This window comes from Carassius carassius, chromosome 13 (genome assembly GCF_963082965.1).
Source record: "Carassius carassius chromosome 13, fCarCar2.1, whole genome shotgun sequence".
Taxonomy (NCBI): domain Eukaryota; kingdom Metazoa; phylum Chordata; class Actinopteri; order Cypriniformes; family Cyprinidae; genus Carassius; species Carassius carassius.
The window spans coordinates 13,861,093-13,886,566 of NC_081767.1; positions in this window are offsets into that span (position 1 = coordinate 13,861,093).

Genomic DNA, 25,474 nt, shown 5'->3' on the forward strand with positions numbered 1-25,474 from the left:
AAAACACATTTTATATCATTAGACATAAGAATCTTTCAGTTTGGCAAGTTTTGCACTAAACATTGAATGAAGCAGCTTTCTCTCATAGAGAGAGAAGGTTTTAAGCAGATTTGGGCTAGTTTGCAGTTCATTTGAACAGAAGCACTATTTGAACATTAGTGGACTCAGAAACCTACAAACTGACAATCTTTAGCATTGGAGCTCTAAAATAAGATTTTGTGCATTTAACTTCTAACACATTAGAAACGGTTTTACTGCATTGTAAAAAACATTATATTTGATAAGACAAGAATCTTTCAGTTTGGCAAGTTTTGCACTAAACATTGAATGAAGCAGCTTTCTCTCATAGAGAGAGAAGGTTTTAAGCAGATTTGGGCTAGTTTGCAGTTCATTTGAACAGAAGAACTATTTTAACATTAGTGGTCTCAGAAACCTGTACACTGACAATTTTGAGCACTGAAGTTCTAACATAAGATTTTGTGCATATAACTTCTAACACATTAAAATCTGTCTAACTGCATTGCAAAAAACATTTTATATCATTAGACATAAGTATCTTTCAGTTTGGCAAGATTTGTACTAAACATTGAATGAAACATCTTTCTCTCATTGAGAGAGAACGTTTTAAGCAGATTTGGGCTAGTTTGCCGTTCATTTGAAAAGAAGCACTATTTTAACATTAGTGGTCTCAGAAACCTGTAAACTGACAATCTTGAGCATTGGAGCTCTAAAATAAGATTTTGTTCATATAACTTCAAACACATTTAAATCTGTCTCACTGCATTGCAAAAAACATTTTATATCATTAGACATAAGCATCTTTCAGTTTGGCAAGTTTTGCACTAAACATTGAATGCAGCAGCTTTCTCTCATAGAGAGAGAAGGTTTTAAGCAGATTTGGGCTAGTTTGCAGTTCATTTGAACAGAAGCACTATTTGAACATTAGTGGACTTAGAAACCTACAAACTGACAATCTTTAGCATTGGAGCTCTAAAATAAGATTTTGTGCATTTAACTTCTAACACATTAGAAACGGTTTTACTGCATTGTAAAAAAACATTATATTTGATAAGACATAAGCATCTTTCAGTTTGGCAAGTTTTGCACTAAACATTGAATGAAACAGCTTTCTCTCATTGAGAGGGAAGGTTTTAAGCAGATTTGGGCTAGTTTTCTGTTTATTTGAACAGAAGCACTATTTTAACATTATTGATCTCAGAAACCTGTAAACTGACAATCTTGATCATTGGAGCTCTAAAATAAGATTTTGTGCATTTAACTTCTAACACATTAGACACTGTTTTACTGCATTGTAAAAAAACATTATATTTGATAAGACATAAGCATCTTTCAGTTTGGCAAGTTTTGCACTAATCATTGAATGAAACTGCAATCTCTCATTGAGAGAGAAGGTTTTAAGCAGATTTGAGCTAGTTTGCAGTTCATTTGAACAGAAGAACTATTTTAACATTAGTGGTCTCAGAAACCTGTAAACTGACAATCTTGAGCACTGAAGTTCTAACATAAGATTTTGTGCATATAACTTCTAACACATTAAAATCTGTCTCACTGCATTGCAAAACACATTTTATATCATTAGACATAAACATCTTTCAGTTTGGCAAGATTTGTTCTAAACTTTGAATGAAACATCTTTCTCTCATTGAGAGAGAACGTTTTAAGCAGATTTGGGCTATTTTGCTGTTCATTTGAACAGAAGCACTATTTTAACATTAGTGGTCTCAGAAACCTGTAAACTGACAATCTTGAGCATTGGAGCTCTAAAATCAGATTTTGTCGATTTAACTTCTAACACATTAAAATCTGTCTCACTGCTATGCAAAACACATTTTATATCATTAGACATAAGAATCTTTCAGTTTGGCAAGTTTTGCACTAAACATTGAATGAAGCAGCTTTCTCTCATAGAGAGAGAAGGTTTTAAGCAGATTTGGGCTAGTTTGCAGTTCATTTGAACAGAAGCACTATTTGAACATTAGTGGACTCAGAAACCTACAAACTGACAATCTTTAGCATTGGAGCTCTAAAATAAGATTTTGTGCATTTAACTTCTAACACATTAGAAACGGTTTTACTGCATTGTAAAAAACATTATATTTGATGAGACATAAGCATCTTTCAGTTTGGCAAGTTTTGCACTAAACATTGAATGAAACAGCTTTCTCTCATTGAGAGAGAAGGTTTTAAGCAGATTTGGGCTAGTTTGCTGTTCATTTGAACAGAAGCACTATTTTAACATTAGTGATCTCAGAAACCTGTAAACTGACAATCTTTAGCATTGGAGCTCTAAAATAAGATTTTGTGCATTTAACTTCTAACACATTAGAAACGGTTTTACTGCATTGTAAAAAACATTATATTTGATGAGACATAAGCATCTTTCAGTTTGGCAAGTTTTGCACTAAACATTGAATGAAACAGCTTTCTCTCATTGAGAGAGAAGGTTTTAAGCAGATTTGGGCTAGTTTGCTGTTCATTTGAACAGAAGCACTATTTTAACATTAGTGATCTCAGAAACCTGTAAACTGACAATCTTGAGCATTGGAGCTCTAAAATAAGATTTTGTGCATTTAACTTCTAACACATTAAAATCTGTCTCACTGCATTGCAAAACACATTTTATATCATTAGACATAAGAATCTTTCAGTTTGGCAAGTTTTGCACTAAACATTGAATGAAGCAGCTTTCTCTCATAGAGAGAGAAGGTTTTAAGCAGATTTGGGCTAGTTTGCAGTTCATTTGAACAGAAGCACTATTTGAACATTAGTGGACTCAGAAACCTACAAACTGACAATCTTTAGCATTGGAGCTCTAAAATAAGATTTTGTGCATTTAACTTCTAACACATTAGAAACGGTTTTACTGCATTGTAAAAAACATTATATTTGATGAGACATAAGCATCTTTCAGTTTGGCAAGTTTTGCACTAAACATTGAATGAAACAGCTTTCTCTCATTGAGAGAGAAGGTTTTAAGCAGATTTGGGCTAGTTTGCTGTTCATTTGAACAGAAGCACTATTTTAACATTAGTGATCTCAGAAACCTGTAAACTGACAATCTTTAGCATTGGAGCTCTAAAATAAGATTTTGTGCATTTAACTTCTAACACATTAGAAACGGTTTTACTGCATTGTAAAAAACATTATATTTGATGAGACATAAGCATCTTTCAGTTTGGCAAGTTTTGCACTAAACATTGAATGAAACAGCTTTCTCTCATTGAGAGAGAAGGTTTTAAGCAGATTTGGGCTAGTTTGCTGTTCATTTGAACAGAAGCACTATTTTAACATTAGTGATCTCAGAAACCTGTAAACTGACAATCTTGAGCATTGGAGCTCTAAAATAAGATTTTGTGCATTTAACTTCTAACACATTAAAATCTGTCTCACTGCATTGCAAAACACATTTTATATCATTAGACATAAGAATCTTTCAGTTTGGCAAGTTTTGCACTAAACATTGAATGAAACAGCTTTCTCTCATTGAGAGAGAAGGTTTTAAGCAGATTTGGGCTAGTTTGCAGTTCATTTGAACAGAAGCACTATTTGAACATTAGTGGTCTCAGAAACCTGTAAACTGACAATCTTGAGCACTGAAGCTCTAAAATAAGATTTTGTGCATTTAACTTCTAACACATTAGAAACGGTTTTACTGCATTGTAAAAAACATTATATTTGATAAGACATAAGCATCTTTCAGTTTGGCAAGTTTTGCACTAAACAATGAATGAAACAGCTTTCTCTCATTGAGAGAGAAGGTTTTAAGCAGATTTGGGCTAGTTTGCAGTTCATTTGAACAGAAGCACTATTTTAACATTAGTGGTCTCAGAAACCTGTAAACTGACAATCTTGAGCATTGGAGCTCTAATATAAGATTTTTTGCATATAACTTTTAACACATTAAAATCTGTCTCACTGCATTGTAAAAAAAACATTATATTTGATAAGACATAAGCATCTTTCAGTTTGGCAAGTTTTGCACTAAACAATGAATGAAACAGCTTTCTCTCATTGAGAGAGAAGGTTTTAAGCAGATTTGGGCTAGTTTGCTGTTCATTTGAACAGAAGCACTATTTGAACATTAGTGGACTCAGAAACCTAAAAACTGACAATCTTGAGCATTGGAGCTCTAAAATAAGATTTTGTGCATTTAACTTCTGACACATTAGAAACGGTCTTACTGCATTGTAAAAAACATTATATTTGATAAGACATAAGCATCTTTCAGTTTGGCAAGTTTTGCCCTAAACATTGAATTAAACAGCTTTCTCTCATTGAGAGAGAAGGTTTTAAGCAGATTTGGGCTAGTTTGCTGTTCATTTTAACGGAAGCACTATTTTAACATTAGTGATCTCAGAAACCTGTAATCTGACAATCTTGAGCACTGAAGCTCTAACATAAGATTTTGTGCATATAACTTCAAACACATTTAAATCTGTCTCACTGCATTGCAAAACACATTTTATATCATTAGACATAAGAATCTTTCAGTTTGGCAAGTTTTGCACTAAACAATGAATGAAACAGCTTTCTCTCATTGAGAGAGAAGGTTTTAAGCAGATTTGGGCTAGTTTGCGGTTCATTTGAACAGAAGCACTATTTTAACATTAGTGGTCTCAGAAACCTGTAAACTGACAATCTTGAGCACTGAAGCTCTAAAATAAGATTTTGTGCATATAACTTCTAACACATTAAAATCTGTCTCACTGCATTGCAAAACACATTTTATATCATTAGACATAAGAATCTTTCAGTTTGGCAAGTTTTGCACTAAACATTGAATGAAACAGCTTTCTCTCATTGAGAGAGAAGGTTTTAAGCAGATTTGGGCTAGTTTGCAGTTCATTTGAACAGAAGCACTATTTGAACATTAGTGGTCTCAGAAACCTGTAAACTGACAATCTTGAGCATTGAAGTCCTAATATAAGATTTTGTGCATATAACTTCTAACACATTAAAATCTGTCTCACTGCATTGCAAAACACATTTTATATCATTAGACATAAGAATCTTTCAGTTTGGCAAGTTTTGCACTAAACATTGAATGAAACAGCTTTCTCTCATTGAGAGAGAAGGTTTTAAGCAGATTTGGGCTAGTTTGCAGTTCATTTGAACAGAAGCACTATTTGAACATTAGTGGTCTCAGAAACCTGTAAACTGACAATCTTGAGCACTGAAGCTCTAAAATAAGATTTTGTGCATATAACTTCTAACACATTAAAATCTGTCTCACTGCATTGCAAAACACATTTTATATCATTAGACATAAGAATCTTTCAGTTTGGCAAGTTTTGCACTAAACATTGAATGAAACAGCTTTCTCTCATTGAGAGAGAAGGTTTTAAGCAGATTTGGGCTAGTTTGCAGTTCATTTGAACAGAAGCACTATTTAAACATTAGTGGTCTCAGAAACCTGTAAACTGACAATCTTGAGCACTGAAGCTCTAAAATAAGATTTTGTGCATTTAACTTCTAACACATTAGAAACGGTTTTACTGCATTGTAAAAAACATTATATTTGATAAGACATAAGCATCTTTCAGTTTGGCAAGTTTTGCACTAAACAATGAATGAAACAGCTTTCTCTCATTGAGAGAGAAGGTTTTAAGCAGATTTGGGCTAGTTTGCAGTTCATTTGAACAGAAGCACTATTTTAACATTAGTGGTCTCAGAAACCTGTAAACTGACAATCTTGAGCATTGGAGCTCTAATATAAGATTTTTTGCATATAACTTTTAACACATTAAAATCTGTCTCACTGCATTGTAAAAAAAAACATTATATTTGATAAGACATAAGCATCTTTCAGTTTGGCAAGTTTTGCACTAAACAATGAATGAAACAGCATTCTCTCTTTGAGAGAGAAGGTTTTAAGCAGATTTGGGCTAGTTTGCTGTTCATTTGAACAGAAGCACTATTTTAACATTAGTGGACTCAGAAACCTGCAAACTGACAATCCTGAGCATTGGAGCTCTAAAATAAGATTTTGTGCATTTAACTTCTAACACATTAGAAACGGTTTTACTGCATTGTAAAAAACATTATATTTGATAAGACATAAGCATCTTTCAGTTTGGCAAGTTTTGCACTAAACAATGAATGAAACAGCTTTCTCTCATTGAGAGAGAAGGTTTTAAGCAGATTTGGGCTAGTTAGCTGATCATTTGAACAGAAGCACTATTTGAACATTAGTGGACTCAGAAACCTACAAACTGACAATCTTGAGCATTGGAGCTCTAAAATAAGATTTTGTGCATTTAACTTCTGACACATTAGAAACGGTTTTACTGCATTGTAAAAAACATTATATTTGATAAGATATAAGCATCTTTCAGTTTGGCAAGTTTTGCACTAAACGTTGAATGCAGCAGCTTTCTCTCATTGAGAGAGAAGGTTTTAAGCAGATTTGGGCAAGTTTGCAGTTCATTTGAACAGAAGCACTATTTTAACATTAGTGGTCTCAGAAACCTGTAAACTGACAATCTTGAGCATTGGAGCTCTAAAATAAGATTTTGTGCATATAACTTCAAACACATTTAAATCTGTCTCACTGCATTGCAAAAAACATTTTATATCACTAGACATAAGCATCTTTCAGTTTGGCAAGTTTTGCACTAAACAATGAATGAAACAGCTTTCTCTCATTGAGAGAGAAGGTTTTAAGCAGATTTGGGCTAGTTTGCTGTTCATTTGAACAGAAGCACTATTTGAACATTAGTGGACTCAGAAACCTAAAAACTGACAATCTTGAGCATTGGAGCTCTAAAATAAGATTTTGTGCATTTAACTTCTGACACATTAGAAACGGTCTTACTGCATTGTAAAAAACATTATATTTGATAAGACATAAGCATCTTTCAGTTTGGCAAGTTTTGCCCTAAACATTGAATTAAACAGCTTTCTCTCATTGAGAGAGAAGGTTTTAAGCAGATTTGGGCTAGTTTGCTGTTCATTTTAACGGAAGCACTAATTTAACATTAGTGATCTCAGAAACCTGTAATCTGACAATCTTGAGCACTGAAGCTCTAACATAAGATTTTGTGCATATAACTTCAAACACATTTAAATATGTCTCACTGCATTGCAAAACACATTTTATATCATTAGACATAAGAATCTTTCAGTTTGGCAAGTTTTGCACTAAACATTGAATGAAGCAGCTTTCTCTCATAGAGAGAGAAGGTTTTAAGCAGATTTGGGCTAGTTTGCAGTTCATTTGAACAGAAGCACTATTTGAACATTAGTGGACTCAGAAACCTACAAACTGACAATCTTTAGCATTGGAGCTCTAAAATAAGTTTTTGTGCATTTAACTTCTAACACGTTAGAAACGGTTTTACTGCATTGTAAAAAACATTATATTTGATGAGACATAAGCATCTTTCAGTTTGGCAAGTTTTGCACTAAACATTGAATGAAACAGCTTTCTCTCATTGAGAGAGAAGGTTTTAAGCAGATTTGGGCTAGTTTGCGGTTCATTTGAACAGAAGCACTATTTTAACATTAGTGATCTCAGAAACCTGTAAACTGACAATCTTTAGCATTGGAGCTCTAAAATAAGATTTTGTGCATTTAACTTCTAACACATTAGAAACGGGTTTACTGCATTGTAAAAAACATTATATTTGATGAGACATAAGCATCTTTCAGTTTGGCAAGTTTTGCACTAAACATTGAATGAAACAGCTTTCTCTCATTGAGAGAGAAGGTTTTAAGCAGATTTGGGCTAGTTTGCTGTTCATTTGAACAGAAGCACTATTTTAACATTAGTGATCTCAGAAACCTGTAAACTGACAATCTTGAGCATTGGAGCTCTAAAATAAGATTTTGTGCATTTAACTTCTAACACATTAAAATCTGTCTCACTGCATTGCAAAACACATTTTATATCATTAGACATAAGAATCTTTCAGTTTGGCAAGTTTTGCACTAAACATTGAATGAAACAGCTTTCTCTCATTGAGAGAGAAGGTTTTAAGCAGATTTGGGCTAGTTTGCAGTTCATTTGAACAGAAGCACTATTTGAACATTAGTGGTCTCAGAAACCTGTAAACTGACAATCTTGAGCACTGAAGCTCTAAAATAAGATTTTGTGCATATAACTTCTAACACATTAAAATCTGTCTCACTGCATTGCAAAACACATTTTATATCATTAGACATAAGAATCTTTCAGTTTGGCAAGTTTTGCACTAAACATTGAATGAAACAGCTTTCTCTCATTGAGAGAGAAGGTTTTAAGCAGATTTGGGCTAGTTTGCAGTTCATTTGAACAGAAGCACTATTTAAACATTAGTGGTCTCAGAAACCTGTAAACTGACAATCTTGAGCACTGAAGCTCTAAAATAAGATTTTGTGCATTTAACTTCTAACACATTAGAAACGGTTTTACTGCATTGTAAAAAACATTATATTTGATAAGACATAAGCATCTTTCAGTTTGGCAAGTTTTGCACTAAACAATGAATGAAACAGCTTTCTCTCATTGAGAGAGAAGGTTTTAAGCAGATTTGGGCTAGTTTGCAGTTCATTTGAACAGAAGCACTATTTTAACATTAGTGGTCTCAGAAACCTGTAAACTGACAATCTTGAGCATTGGAGCTCTAATATAAGATTTTTTGCATATAACTTTTACAACCCAGTCTCACGGCAGTTCGTGATTTGGTCACGTAATTTAATCTATTTATTCGTGGCAGGGGCACGTTTATTTCGTTATTTTCGTAATGACAGCACGTTTTTTAAACTAATGCATTTCAATTGGATGCATCTTTCGTGCAACGGCACGATTCTTTCTGCCAGTCGGGCTGCAGCAGAGAACCTGTTTAATCAACATTTATTCACGAGATCTTGTCACAGTTTATGCATGTGCAGTGCTGCTGCTAGCCATTTTGGTGCCCTAACCATAATTCTTTTATTATTTTAAACATGAAGACAGTTTGCCAGTCTTTTATATACCTCCTACTGTCAAAGTCAAACTTCGTCAGGTGCTGCGCAAATTGCGCAATCCAACGGACCACTGGGCTTAATGGGATATCGAGTTGTTGGAGGGCACCATCTCCAGAGCAATTAAATACTTTTGTTATGCATGTTTTTTTATGCCTGAAAGGTGCCTTATAATATATAATGATGTAATATCGGCATTATAATTATTGCCTATGTATTATTGATTTTTCATTAGGCTATTTTTTTGTATATTAATTATGTATTATTATTTCGGTCTTTTTCGGTTATTATTTCGATTGATATTTTTAAAACTATAACGCTACATCTATCAACATTTATTTAGATGTTATCATTGTATTCATTCATTTTTTTATATATAATATTCCGTTGAAATATTACAGTAAGCCAGAACACGGAGTTCAAGCTCATTAGCCACAATGCAATGCGGACATTCATGTCACAGAATCCTATCGCATTTTTAAGCAGCCTTTACAATATATTTACAGCCTAAAGTTTAAAAAATAATTGAAAATCCCAAAGATCTGCAGGCCTATCTCTGCTAAATGAATTTAACATATGTTTTCTTCTTTTTATTTTAACTAGTGGTACTAAATGTGAAAGGGAGTTTCTTCTGATGCCCTGTTGAAATAATAAAATAATTTTTTTTTTTTTTTTTTTTTTTTTTTTTTTTTACAATATCCGGATGACGGAGCTCTCGCCAATTACTTCCTCTCTGGAGTCGTTGACTTAGGTAGGCTAAAATTATTAGCACATGAACAAGTAGCCTATATAATTCCATGATATCTATATATTTCTTTATTGCTTCCGCTAAAGAAAATAACGTTAGTGCGTTCAGTTTTTTTACGGTTGCAATCCTGCAACGTAAACTTAATTATCCAGACTTTCGGCGGATTGATAGTCGTCCTCCAGACGCCGAGTGAACAGAACTGCGTCCATTTTAGTTTTTGAGCTCTTCAGTGCTCATTAAAAAAAGTTATATTTAGCTGCACCAGTCACAATTTTTTTTAATATTTTATCCATTGTTAAGTAAATTCATTGTCTCTGTCCCATTAACTCCCTTCCCCCTTTTTTGTTTTTTAGATTCTACCAACCTATAGTAGATCACCAGTAGATCACCACAACCAAAGGCCCTTTTAAGCGCCAACCTATATGGATTTGTGCAGTTTTTCAGTCTGTCTCTCATTTCTGTCTGTGTCTCTTATCTCTGTCTGGCCCTCTGTCCATCTCAGTGTCTGTTCTTTTTTTTGTCTGCCCCTCTCTGTGATTTCTGTGATGACCACTACACGTGTCACTGACTGCCAAGATGGCAATTACATGGAGGGGAGACGAATGGCTCTTGAAATGAGCTTAGAGCATGTTCTGACTGAAGCCAAGGTAGGTGTTTTTTAGGTGTTGAATTTTCGGATGCAATGAAGTACATAGAGTGCCTACATCTGGAGCTATTCTATGTATTGCCACGTACAAAAAACAACAATCCATTGTAGCTTTATGAATGAAGAAATATTTAGGCTATAATAATCACTTATGTTGCTTATCAGAAAACAGTATTATATAAGGCTATTATATAAACCTAGGTACCTCAGACTCATTCAGTCTGTGATTGCATTTAGCTGCTCTTAATTGTCAAACATTTTCATGAAAGGGGTGTAGAGTTGGTTTTTACATTTGAACTCCTTGGTCCAGCTAAACTGAATGCATTGATCAAGGATTCTTTCTTGACATTTTTTCCCCCTGAAAATATGAGGTATAAAGTGTATGATAATAGTTTTTTTTTCATATCCATTGCATCTTTGTTAAAAATAAATTAACTTCCTAATCATGATTTTCACTTCAACCCCCAGAAAGAATCCGAGGAGCAGAGGCAAGTTGCCCCTCCGCCAATCCCAAAAAGGATGTGTTTAGGGCTTGGCAAGCCAAGGGGGAGGCGTGGAGGACGGCCCAAAACCTCAGCTACCGGTATTAATAGAAATAGTAGTCGGTTACACATCATTGTCAAGAATTCAAGTTTTGTTGCTGGTAGACCTAAGTAACATGTACTTGTATCCAGATAATTAGCTCATTATAATGAGGTTGAACCATGTGAGATATGTTTATGCAGTATTTGATTTGATAACTGTAATTTATTGTATCCACAGGTTAATTGTACTATTATTTTCATTTATTATTTTCAAGTTCTGTTGTTATTTATTTTTTTAAATGTATTTTCCCCCGTATTTAAAATGTATAGAGATATAGATTCAACCAAAAAAGTATGCATTAGTGGTCTAACTTGGTTTTATTCCTCTGTGTACTGTTGTAGTTACACACAACCAGATCGGGAACTACCAGCTCACTGAAGAGCTTCCTGCAGCCAGTCTTGATCCTCAAGTGGAATTTGGTAAAATATGGTGGTCAAATACATTTGAATTATTATTAGGTAATTTTCTTGGGCAGATCCGAAAGCAGGGTTTGCAGAAATCATGGAACACCTGTATCATTGGAGACTAGATTGTCATTCATGTAAAATCCTGGCAAAAAAATGTAAAATCTCAAAGCTTGAGTCAAAGCAAAGACCTCCCGTGCCTAGTTACGGGCTGCTAAGCTACGATTGGCCTGTGGTGGTTTTTGGGCGTGGCCTATTATTGAACCACTCTTTGTAGTAGTTTCAATTTTGTCCCAATGGAATTCAGTATCATTTTCACATTGATACAATTTACCCTGGTTCATGTTTCAAAGTATGCTGAATTAGGCCCTAGAAACTGGGAAAGTTGATTTGGAAAAGTTCTGAAATTTATGTTACTAATAGCGCTGGCAAGATACATTATACATTACATTTATTCACTTAGCAGACGCTTTTATCCAAAGCGACTTACAATTGCCACATATGTCAGAGGTCACACACCTCTGGAGCAACTAGGGGTTAAGTGTCTTGCTCAGGGACACATTGGTGTCTCACAGTGTATTCGAACCCGGGTCTCTCACACCAAAGACATGCGTCTTATCCACTGCGCTAGCACCACCCCATTAGATATTTACTCATTATTATGAAATCATGGGTCTGCATAGAAATGGTCCTTTGTCAATTAAATTAATATTTGTCTTTGCAGAAAAAAACATGCAGAGTCTCTCTGCTATGATGTCTGACTCCCCTGAAATCCAGAGGGCATCATCATCATGGACTTTCAGGCAGCAGCAAGCCTCACAAAGATGGAAGGAGGCAAGGCCATTCCACCTTAAATGCCTCATCCAAACTCAGGATGTTGGCCAACCATTTTGTAGCCATTGCAGCAAGCCTGCGGTTGTTAGGTGAGATGTCATTAATGTTCTTTCATACTTTGTAGGTTTTGAGAGTGGATCACTAATAGATGTCTTCATGTTTTGGATAAACTGCATGTTTATTGTGGAATCTGGGCTCTTTCAAAGAGTTTATTCAATAACTAAATTGGTTCATTGATTTTGTTCTTAGATGCAGAGAGTGTCTACCAGATCAGTGGTTCTGTGAGACCTGCGATACCAAGAATCACAGGAGATGGCCACTCCATGATAGGGAGTCAGTCCTTGAGGGCTTTTTTAAAGCTATTCCCCCATCCACATATTTTGTAAGAGGGGAGGGAGGATACAGCTCACAGGACCAAGGTAGGTAATTGCAAAACTCTTTTGAACTCTTGTCTAATAAATGTAGTATGCTAATTTTGTGTTTGTCTTTCCTTTGCTAGCTTGTATTTTGCCAACGGTGAGAGTGACTCAAAAATGTCCCTGTGAAGTCCCGAACATAACTGTGTCACCTGGCAAAGCGGTCATTTTAATTTCAATCAATGGTAATATTTCTAAACTCTGATCTTTTTTCTGACTTTGCTTTGCAATGAAAATAACAGTACTCAAAAATTACAGAATACGTCTTGTCATTATGATAAACCAACAAAAATATACGTATTTGAACTATGCTGGTGTGATTCTACTCAAGATGTAGCCCAAATGTCTTAAAGTGTGCCAGTGATTGTTTTTAAAAGCTCAGGTATCAATGGGTTTGTTTTCTTATAACTCAAGGGCGTTATGACATGCACCAGCCATTGTATGCATGTCAAACATGCCAGCAGCAGTGGGCTCCAGAGTTCATGGACCTTGTAAACAGTGGATACTGGCCAGCTTCCACCAGCTCTTCTACTTTGTATTCCATCAATCTTTTCAGCAGTGTAAGAGAACTGAAAATCATCGCACCAGCATTGTCCAGACAAGCCTTTGCAAAGCTGCTGGAGCATCGTACAAAGTGTGGTGGGCGGGTAAGTGTTCAGCATATTATAGATTCGTTTACCATATGTAGACATCTCCAAAGTAGCATTTAATATAATGCATCTTTCAGTCAGGACCAGTGTGTGGGGACACGCTGCAGCGCAGCTTCCTGGAGTTTTCCTATTGTGCTTTTGAGGAAGATAACTTGTCCTGCGGTGCACCTTTCACCTGCCCTGCTTGCACCCCAGACATGCTGGCAATCTCTGTGGATGGCAACAGGAAGCTATACCGGTTTTGCCGAAATGGAAGGTGATATTTTTTTCTTCCAGTATAGATTGATCTAGAATTTTTAATATACAATATTCAGCATGGATAAATGTTCTGTTTTGTTTCTTCCTCAGCTCAGACTCTTCGTTTTTTGAAGGGGCATTTATCGCAGAAGACACATCTGTGTCTGCATTTGTTGATCTCTTGCATAAAGGTGTGAAACAGGCAAGTTTCAAATTATTTGTTAAATTACTATGCTTTTACAGGCTAGTAAATTGGTGAAAAACTGCCCTCAACCTCAAAAGACCAGGTGTATATACAGTATGTGTAAAGTGTGTTTCATTTACATCACAGCTACCTGGACAAGGCAGATGTGGAAGCTCCTTGTGGACAGCAGCGAAGGAGACTTCTAGGAGGACCTACAAGTTGGACGAAGAGGGCATGGAGGTAGCAGTGTGTCGGCATGGTTTCCTCCTTAAAGCGCTTAATATGTTTAGAGGTGAGATTATAATAAATTGTTTGCTGTTGAATGTAACTTTGTATTGTTGGTATTTGTATGTTGCTTTGGACAAAAGCTAAATACCATAATCATATGGAGAAGCATCTCAATTATCACTATCAGTTCAGCTTATACCACTGCTTGGTTGAGTTTCCCATTATGATGCTCTCTTTAGAATGTACAATAAAAGTATATTTGCATTTCTGATACAATTTGTATATCCCTAGGTGAAATCTTTGCCTACCCCATGTATCTGCACAAGGAGTTGATGAGTTCAAAGCCGAGGTTTATCGCCATGGATGTAATGTGTAAATACTGGCCATATTTACATAAATCAGCAAACATCCTTCCTGATCTCCAGGGGCTAACATCAATCAGGCCTTTCCTTAGCGTCATGCACGCTACAGCACATTCCACTAAGTGTGAGGTATGTTCAGTGTTTATTATGTTTAACTGTATCATTGTAAAACAACTCCCTCTGCTGCACATCAGGGTCCTTTTTGCCTTGTCGTTACTTATTATCCGGTAATGACCAGCGGACATTACATTATCTTTTACATGTCTTTTTACTTCTAGATTACATGGAGTGGCAAAAACCAAGAAGGAGCAGGGTCAACTGCGGGGGAGGAAGTTGAACAGGTGAACAGCTACCTCTCCCGCTGTGCCTTAACGACTAAATACATGTCGAAAGGAGGTGATTGTGGTATTTCTCTTCTAATGTTTTTTTTTTTTTTTTTTACTTATTGCATGACATTCACTCAACATTTACTCTCAACAGCACGTGTGGATATGCTTACAATCCATGCTATGGGCTGGAACTACAAAAAAATCACAACGCTACATCGGGGATTGTCTGCAAGATATGTGAAGGTGTGTTCTCTGTAAATGGTTTCAATTTGTGGTTGTGTAGCTTTGTGTAACTGTATTGTTTGACTGTCGCATTAGACTTGCCAGAGGCTTCAGGAGGAGACTGCAAGTCTAGCGGAGCTTAAAGAAAGCTTGGCTTGCACCGATGAAGCAGTGTGGGTCTCTGATGTGAGGAAATGGGCAGCTAGTGGTAAGTTTGAACCAATAACATGTTTCACTTTGTGCTTCCTCATTGGCGATCATTTAGATCATGATATTTAAGCTGCCTACTGCTTACTATACTGCATGCCACTATCTCTGTAAGCCTTTTTTGGCACCCACCCCCTCCCAACTCGTCCTTTTTTACACTATTGTGTTTTTGTGTTGTGTTTTCAGACACAACAGGTACTTCCCTAGAACAGTCCATTGAGGGACGTTACCTTAACGTGAGGCAGCGGAAGCAGGCTCTATACCGCCAAAATGGTGTTATTACATTATCTATAGATAATTGCTCATTGTATTTTTGGTCACTATTTTTACCTTCTATTTCATGTCTTTGCAGATAGTGGCAAGTTCCGTCACCGCCTGCGGAGGAAAATTGCTGAGAGCAAAAGACTGCTATTGAAAGACATAGAGACCTATAACAGTCATGAGCCTGCCATGACAATTGATGTAAATGAAGTGGAGCAGTCGCTATCAGGAGACACCCCGTCCCCAACATGGCCGTGGGAGGTTCATGGCAGCGGTAAGTGGAGTTTCCTGAATCCTTTGATTTATTTTGTAAAGACTCAAGTCAAAATTGTTATTTATACATTTTCTTTACCTCTGTTGTAGCACAAATAGAAGACAAGTTAAAAAATTTTAACAAAGCCATGCTGAAAATGAGACTGGAGGAGGAAAGGACGATACTTGTTCAAGAGATGGCCCAGCACTGCTCATGGTTGCAGAAGTTGCAGGCAACTCTTAAAAGAAAAACTTCAGAGGAAGGCAAGGTTCATCTTTGTTACCATACAAATCAAACAAGGAAGTGATGGTGATAAGGACACCATACTTTAACTTTACCTAACAAGAGACGTATCTTACCAGAAAGCAGTTGAAAAACATTACACTGACCATCTAATTTTGGAGAGTTATAACAAATATTACAAAGCAAGTGGGTATGTCATGGTAATTTGGATTTGTTTTTCACTTACAGAAATGCGAAACAAGGGCCTTTCCTGTCTCTGCAGAAGACGATTGTCTGAAGTTTCGGATATGTTGAAAGAGGTGCTCCTTCAGTACAAGGCCGTTTTAGGCCCTCAGGGCTCTGCTTTAGAACTGGAAGATGAGAATGAAAGTGATTTCAGCAGTCCAGACACCAGTGATAATGAAGAGGAGGAATGCAGGTAATATGTGAAGTGTTTTTTTGAATACCCTTAATTTATGTAACCTGTCAAATTGAGTAAAGATAACATTAGTACTACATTTGTTTTCCAGAGTTTGAATAGGGACATGTGTAATGTCTACTCCTTGCACTGCAATCTTTTTATCTGCACTGTTTGTTCACTTCACTGGTTTGCACTCTATCTGCCATGTGCTTTGCGCTGCTTTATGTAACTTTATTTTTATTTTTATAAAAACTTTTTACATGCCTTATTGTATAGTTGTATCTTATATTTTATTTGATCTAGATTTTTAGGCTCTACTGCTAGTGTTATCTGTATGCACCGGGGGTCTGAGAGTAACGCAGTTTCGATTCTCTGTATGTAATGTACATGTGGAAGAATTGACAATATAGCAGACTTGACTTGGTCTGTTTGTGTCTGTGTCTCTCAGGGAGGAGCTACCAGGCAGGTGTCTGTAATTGCTTGATTGCGGCCAGGGCAGAGTAAAAGGACTTCATGGCTGCAATTCCGGGTTCCTGTATCACATTGTTTTGCTTTTTTCATCTCATTTTTTTTCATCTTCTTTCATCTATTTACTGTAATAAATAACTTTATTTTTTGCATCTTTATCCACGTGTGGTCTCACATTTCATGTTGCAAAAAAAGAAATCAAAATTTTTCCAGTCTTATGCTCCACCTCCTGACAACACACAAGCAGCTGGAGGTCTAAAATTTAGATAAACAGGTGTATCATTCCCAGTATCAAAATATGTGCCACATGCTGACATTATATGAAATAATAGGTGTAACACTTACCTAGGCCTGTCTGGCCAATATGGGTGTCTGAAATGTAGTTTAAGTATATCCGGTGCATCAAGCTTGCCATGGCATGTAAAGTCAGTGAAATTGGGTTTATCTGAGCAAAAAACACCTGTTTTTATCATAATCAATCAAAATATTGATATTTTAATGGTTTGTGTATGATTTCAGAACATTTCTTTATCAACATATGTCAGCTCTCTGAACGGTAGTTTTTGAAGATTTGTTGTGTGTCAAAAGTCCCACAGCACCTAAGATAAGCATAATTAGGTTTATTTCACCACAGCACACCTCAGTGTATCACAATCAATCAAAATATAGACGTTTTAATGATTTGTGTATGATTTCAGAACTTTTGTTGACCAACATGTAAAACATATGCTCTATGAATGGTAGTTTAAGAAGTTTTTTTGTGGATTAAATGCGCATAAAACATACATCAAATGTATATGCCAATACAGAGCAGCACTACAGGCATGCATGAGATTGATGCATTGGACAGTTAGTTCATCAATATAGAATATGGGGCTATGTATGCAGTATGATTCACCGAAGTAAGCAGGAAAATAGAACGTCTTGTTTCATATGAATTGACATGCACTGGCTTTTAGAATATGGTTTACAGTTTACATAGCCCCATATTGTAGATTGGGGAACCAACTTTACAGTAGGTACATATTGGAATATTTACCAATGAGGGACAGCTGATTTAATCACCAAAACCATATATTTTTCAAAAAGCCTATAGCCTGTAAATGTTCTATCAATGGTTGGAGAATTATTTAGGAACTGGCCTGTTCCGAAAATTACTGCCCACATGCTGTCTTATGATCCAAAGATGTCTGGGCCCTTGGCTTTGCAAAGCAGGTCAGCTATGAAAATGGATATACAAGTGCATCTCAATAAATTAGAATGTTGAGGAAAAGTTCATTTATTTCAGCAATTCAACTCAAATTGTGAAACTCATGTATTAAATAAATTCAATGCACACAGACTGAAGTGTTCTAAGTGTTTGGTTCTTTTAATTGTGATGAATTGGTTCACATTTAACAAAAAACCACCAAATCACAGTCTCAACAAAGTAGAATATGTTGACATGCTAATCAACTCAAACTCTCTGACAATCATTGACACCCTTCACAAGGAGTATAAGTTAAAAAAAATAATGTGCCAATAAGCTGTCTGTTCACAGAGTGCTGTATCCAAGCATGTTAACAGAAAGTTGAGTGGAATGAAAAAGTGTGGAAGAAAAACATGCACAACCAACCAAGAGAACCACAACCTTATGAGGATTGTCAAGCAAAATCGATTCAAGAATTTGAGTGAACTTCACAAGGAATGCACTGAGGCTGGGGTAAAGGCATCAAGAGCACCACACACAGACGTGTCAAGAGATTTGGCTACAGTTGTCGTATTCCTCTAGTTAAGCCACTCCTGTACCACAGACAGTGTCAGAGGCATCTTACTGGGCTAAGGAGAAGAAGAAATGGACTGTAGACATTGGTCCAAAGTCCTTTATTCAGATGAGAGCAAGTTTTGTATTTCATTTAGAAACCAATGTCCTAGAGTCTGGAGGAAGACTGGAGAAGCTCATAGCCCAATTTGATTGAAGTCCAGTTTTAAGTTTCCACAGTCTGTGATGATTTTGGGTTCAATGTCATCTGCTGGTGTTGGTCGATTGTGTTTTTTGAAAACCAAAGTTACTGCACCCGTTTACCAAGAAAAGCTTACGTACCAGCTTTTTGAAGATGCCGATTTCATTTTACAGCAGGATTTGGCACCTGCCCACACTGCCAAAAGCACCAATCATGTACATGCATGCTGCTCACATATTATTATAGTCCAGTTTGTGCCGATTACAGTGATTTTAGAATTTACCCATTTAGATGTTTATAAGCAACTGAAAAAAGCACAAATGTCAGGGCATGACAAAACTTCTCCAGGCCCCAAAAACACTCTTAGACCTCAGCTGGTTAAATGACATGGTGTTGGTGTGCTTGACTGGCCAGCAAACTCACCAGACCTAAACCAGATAGAGAATCAATGGGTAATTGTCAAGAGGAAGATGAGAAACAAGAGACCGAAAAATGCAGATGAGCTACTGTCAAAGAAACCTGGGCTTCCATAGCACCTCAGCAGTGCCACAAACTGATCACCTCCATGACACGCTGAATTGAGCCAGTAATTAAAGCAAAAGGAGCCCCTACCGAGAATTGATTACATGTACAGTAAATGAACATTCTTTCCAGAAGGATAACAATGCACTAAATGTTTTTTTTATTGGTTTTATGAAGTATTCTAATTTGTGGAGATTTGTTGAATTAGTGTGTTTTTGTTAAATGTGAGCCAGAATCATCACAATTAAAAGAACCAAAGACTTATACAACTTCAGTCTGTGTGCATTGTTTTACAATTTGAGTTAAACTACTGAAATAACATTTGACATTCTAATTTATTGAGAACCACCTGTATTTTAGCAAAACATATACATCTGAATTTATTTTGCCTAAATTTCACATATCTTTATGTTTTATGGTTGTGACATGTTTATGAAATTGTACTGTATCTCTGCATATAATATGCCTGGTTGGTGTGTGAGTGGCAATAAAATGACATAGGTTATTTAACCAGATAGAAGAAAGCATCTGAGGAAATCTTACTGTCCTGGACCCCAGGTTATCTCAGTAGAGCCCACCAAAGGTGTAAAACAATGTCACATTCAAAAGGCCTTGAATCCTTGAAACACTGGTCAGATCTTTCTGAAATGTTTTATGTTTATTACTTAAGATATGGTTTAAAATTATTACATCTGTTATTGGTCCATCTCATGTGCAAATGAACCACAACATACAATTACAAACAATAAAAACAGTGTAATTATACAAATACATGTCAAACATGTGTAATTCTGACCCCTGCAGCTAGGCAACACCCTATACAGCTCGACTAAAGAACAATGAATAGGCTGCATGAAACTACAGAACCTTATGATTTAATATACATTAAATTATAATGCATAAGAATCATGAGATTGTTATTAACCAATTACACATTGAGTCATTGTTAGAAGGAAATCATTTTTATTGTTACTTATGCTATGGATTATCAATACATGAACATTCAGTCAGAGGAAGAGTGTCTACTCCACACACACTGGGGGCACACCCAGAGTAGTGTGCATACTCTATTTGACTGTAAACATCAACACCCATCAAATCAACTCAGATCATAAACTGCACAACTACCTTTAACAATAAAACACTGTTAACATACTAAATGTAAAAACTATTCCATGTTTATTAATATAATGCATAGTAATTTCATTTACAGACATTTTTTGCTTCTTTTAATTAATTTGTACTTTGTTGAATGTTGTCGTCTAAATGAAAGTGACAAAAGTATCACAATTATTGTCTTCTCTATGCATATATGTATGAAAGTGACAAAAATATCTCAATATTTTGCAAAAATTGTATTTAACATACATTTAATGGATACTACAGGGATGCAAGCAGATGAAAAGTGTAAACATGGAGTTTGTTTGTGGGGGTGGGGATTGTGTTTAGGTAAAAGCAGCAGCACCACCACCATCATTGTCCACTGGAACATTCTCATCATCTTGGGTCTTCTTTTTGGGTCTTTCTACAGTCTCACCACCACAATATAACAGGATAGCCTAAAAATCAAATTGGAAAAACAGATTTATGCCCAGAATGCTGGGCATTACTGGGATATAAGTCCCTTCAGGATGAAGCAAGACCTGTTCGCCTTGTAGGAAGTTATTTTCAATTTAATGACTGGCGTTCTGCACATTATCCCTTATTTATTAAATTACTACAGTCATTCACAGGTATATTGTTTGGCTGTGAAATTAAAGTGAAAGATGTACTTACCAAGGATCAATGACCAAACAGTGGAGTGGGACTACTACAGGGAAGTGGGGCACGACAAAGACCGGCTTCTTGAGCTTGCTTCTGGTAGTGTGTGTGTGTGTGGGGGGGGGGGGGGGGGATGGGGGGACGACCACTGATGGAACTGCAACCAAATAATGGAGTGGGACCACATCAGCCTATCAGGTACAGTGAATGGTAAAACACTTTAGTAGAAGGGACAGATGTAAGGAAATGTAAACCACCAAGAATAACAAGTTTCAGCTAAATCCACACACACACACACACACACACACACACAACCCCACAAATCCTAAATTAACAAATATTGTAAATAATCACTCTACATCACCTTCTATTGTATGAATGTTGGAAACTGGCAGGTTGGAAACGGCCATGCATATTACATATGGAAACGTGTTTGTGATGATCATTATGGATATTGCACATTCATTTTAAATTATTAACACTGTCATTCGTATTTTTTTTAAATTTACAATAAATTGCATCTGACTTACAACATGTACAGAGTCCTGCTTCCATTTGTGCACGTATTTTGCTCGGTTGAATAATTTACTAATCTCTTGATAAACCACATAACAACAGAAGAATATGTATCTGTATGGAGTAAGGCATTCTTGAATTATCCAGTTCTGAAATGGCAGGAAATGTTTAACATCTACCATCTTAAACACAAGGCTTGTAAACAACACTTTATTTTGTATAGAAATATCACAAAATTACTATAAAAAAACTTTATTGAATATGCAACGTATAAAAATAAAATAAAACAACATATATTACAAAACGAATTCAGCAAACTTAAACAAATGACTCCTTGGGCTCCCAAGTAGGAGTCCACTGTTTCCCACTGAAAACAGAAGGAAGACAATTACGTTACATGTGATATTTCAATTATTCAATTGGGAATGTTAACTTCAAACACATTTGCACATTCTTCAAAACAGGTCTAGGAAAAAGCGACTGACTTCAAAACGTGTGTGAGAGTGAGAGTGAAATAGAGAGTCAGAGCAATCTTATTTCTGTATTTGTCATATAGTAGAACACATACCATGCTGCACAAGGCTCCCAGTCAATCAGTAATTCTCTATGACCCTATGACAGGAACAACAATACATGGTTACATATTTATGCATCAGGCTTTGGTAACAGCCGCCATGTTTCCTGTTTCATGTTTTACCATGATATTTCAAGTATTTTAGTCAAGAGTGTATACAATATTTGACTATTTCCCATCTTTACTTCTGTGATTGACAGGTATTTTAACTTAACATCTTTACTTTAGTTTGATGTAAATAGAACAAATAAAGAGTAGTATGGTGTTCCGTAAAGCATGTCTTACCTTTCTCACTCTTTCTTTTAGAGCACTCCTAATAGGATAAAGAACTAGGCCTGTGTGGTAGGAGCAATCTGAAGGCATCAAAACTCAGATTAGGAACAAAACAACATCATTAACATATCCAAGTCAAGCATTCACATCAAAGTAATCAAATATCAAGTCTGAATGCAAATGTAAAGTCATTTATACTTACTTTTTTGTTTTTTTTTGCCTTTATCAATTTCTGCCTCTGTGGGATAGAAAAAAAAAACAGACATATATCCACTTAAAAAAGGCAAACAATTCAAAAACTTGCTCATCAGCCTTTATTACAAATATCAATTTCATTAAGAAAACCTGACAAATGCAAAACATGCCTGACTTCCGCTTTCTCTTCCCTGTTGACCCTGTGGTTTTGAAGAAGTCAGATGTCAAACTAAGTATGGAGTGGCAAACAATTATGGACTATCTAGGTATATCTTTTTATACATGTTCATAAAAACAGGCACACATTCACACACTCACTTGCTCGCTCACACACACACACACACACACACACAGAGAGAACAATACACACAGAACAATACACACAGAACAATACGCACACAAACCCTCATGAGTAACCTATGTCATACCACAAAAATGATCGTGAACACCCAATCAGAACTAAATCAATCGGTTGAGAAGTTGCACAGCAAAACTGCTGAAAAAGTTGTTGGATGCAGTATGTACCATACTCTTTCTTATGTGTGCAATAACCTTCATTGTAACAACTTACATCATTAGCTTAGCTTTGCCAAATCACTTGGGGCAAGCTAAGCTAATGATTTCAGTTGGAGACAACTAGCTTTCAGCTTACATGCTAGTCGGCCCTTCCGACTTCAACTGAATTAGGCTAATAGGGGGATATGTCACACTGGGATGTTGCATTAAAATGCAAAAAAATTAAATGTCCCTTCCTAATCTAACTCTCTGGTAGACAGCAAGTGAGCAAATTAACCAAAACACAAAAGTTTAAAAGTTAGCTGTAAGAGTTACCTTTTTTAAGTAGATGTACTTCACCTGCCTCCCCCACGAGGCCTTCATTCTCCACAGTGGGGCCTTTCAGCTCCGTCTCCTCCACGAGGCCTTCATTCTCCACTGCGGGACCTTTCAGCTCTGTCTCCTCCACGAGGCCTTCATTCTCCACTGCGGGACCTTTCAGCTCTGTCTCCTCCACTAGGCGTTCAGCCTCTACAACGGGGCTTTCCAGCCCCGCCTTCGCCACAAGGCCTGCCGTCTCCACAGCGGGGCCTTCCAACCCGGCCTCCTCCATGAGGCCTTCCGGCCCTCTCTCCTCCACGAGGCTTTCCGGCCCCGCTTCCTCCACAAGGCCTTCCAGCCCTGCCTCCTCCATGAGGCCTTCCGGCCCCGCCTCCTCCATGACGCCTTCCGGCCCCGCCTTCGCCACAAGGTTTTCTGGGCCCGCCTCCCCTGAGGTGCCCTGCTCGTCACAGGGGCTGAGGGTCAGGGTGAAGACAGTGTCCGCACTCGCCTTCCAACCTGTCAAATTTGATTAGAAAAAAAAGTAGGATTGAGGCTGAACTATTATGTATTATAAAAATTCAAAAAGGCAGATTATTTGACATTCCTGCACACAAGAATTTTAAGACTATATTTCTAAGCTTGTATGCATTTACATATTTCTGAAACACAGGCAAAAATTGGGCTATAGGCTACTTTTCACACTGGATGCAAGTTTACACCAAGACATTGAAATGTAATAAGGGTGTCATTTGTTGTATAAACTATAAATATTTGATAAGTGCTGAAAAAATAGGGAAGGATTGACAATCAACTGTATACTGTACATCTCACCTGCACAAACCAACTCATAAAATGCTGTCATTTTGCTGAGGTGTTGTGTAGCCAGCGGGTCCAGCACACATCTTGGGGTGAGGGAAGTTATTTTAGGTTTCTTGCCATTGCCTTCCTTCTGAAGGAGGAGGAGTGGCTTGTAGCCCATTGCATGTAGCTTCTCAAGCTGCAGAGACATTTGTAAAGGATAAAAAAGGATGTTATAAAAAAATTCAGTTTGAGGCATGACTTTAAATTTTTCTGTTAGACCTAACATTGACAAAAAACTGCCCATTATTACATGTCTTATTATACTAAGTTCCTTTGATCAGATTGACAGAATTTCAATGCACTTATGACCAGCAAAAGCATTTGAGCCATCCTCAAAAGTTGATTTTCTATTTTGTCAAATTTACTGTGTATGAAAAATCATCTCTGGCTTGAATTTGGTGTTAGAATTATGAACAGATCAGGACTAAATGTTAAATTTAGTGGTTAAAGTGGTTAAAAGTCAAAATCTAGTTGCCACTTGTATGAATTTGGTAGCCAAAGGCAACCATTAATGTCAAGCCCTGTAGATGTATACATTTTTAACACCCCCAGATGAATGGGTTTACACTGAAAATCAATGCATTTCAATACTTTGCAAATATATAACAGGATTAGTTCTACGAGGGAATGTGGGACATCTAGGATCCAGGATTTAGTAAAATACACAATATAGCTGTGTTCTTTACTTGGGTGAACCTATTTATACTGTATGTTTTTTACAAGTTTAAGTGCTCACGAAATAAACACATTTTCAGTTGTCTTTTGAATGTTGTCAGGGATTCTGCACTCCAGATGACGGTGGGGAGATCATTCCACCAACATGGAACCATTAATGAGAATGTTTTGGAGATTGATTTTTTTAGCAAAGGGTAATTAGTTCATTATTATGCCTTTCAAGTTAACAGTCAGTGACCTTAATGGTTTAAATTTGCTGGCCTGTTCCCAAAAGCCATAACCAATTTGAACTCACACAGGCACTGACTCCACATTTACCTCCTGATCCACAGACTTTCTTCAACCCACCTACTGTGCAATATTTATCATTTAATACTTTTGATAACACTGATATTCTGTGCAATTTCATTACTGTTCAATATTTAATACTTAATATTAAATACTTAATACTTTTGATAGAATCAAAATCACACAGTATACAAACCATATTTATCTTTCTATTTTAATGTATATAGCTTTTCAGAACTGTGCCCCTTACCCCCCCTTCTTTTGCAATACTTATTTTATTCCTTGTTGTTACATTTCTCTTATGTACATGTTGACACTGGAAAAGGAGTTGCTTCAATCTCGTCGTACATGTGTATAATAACAATAAAAGGCATTCTATTCTATTCTGTTCTGAAGAATCTGTGTT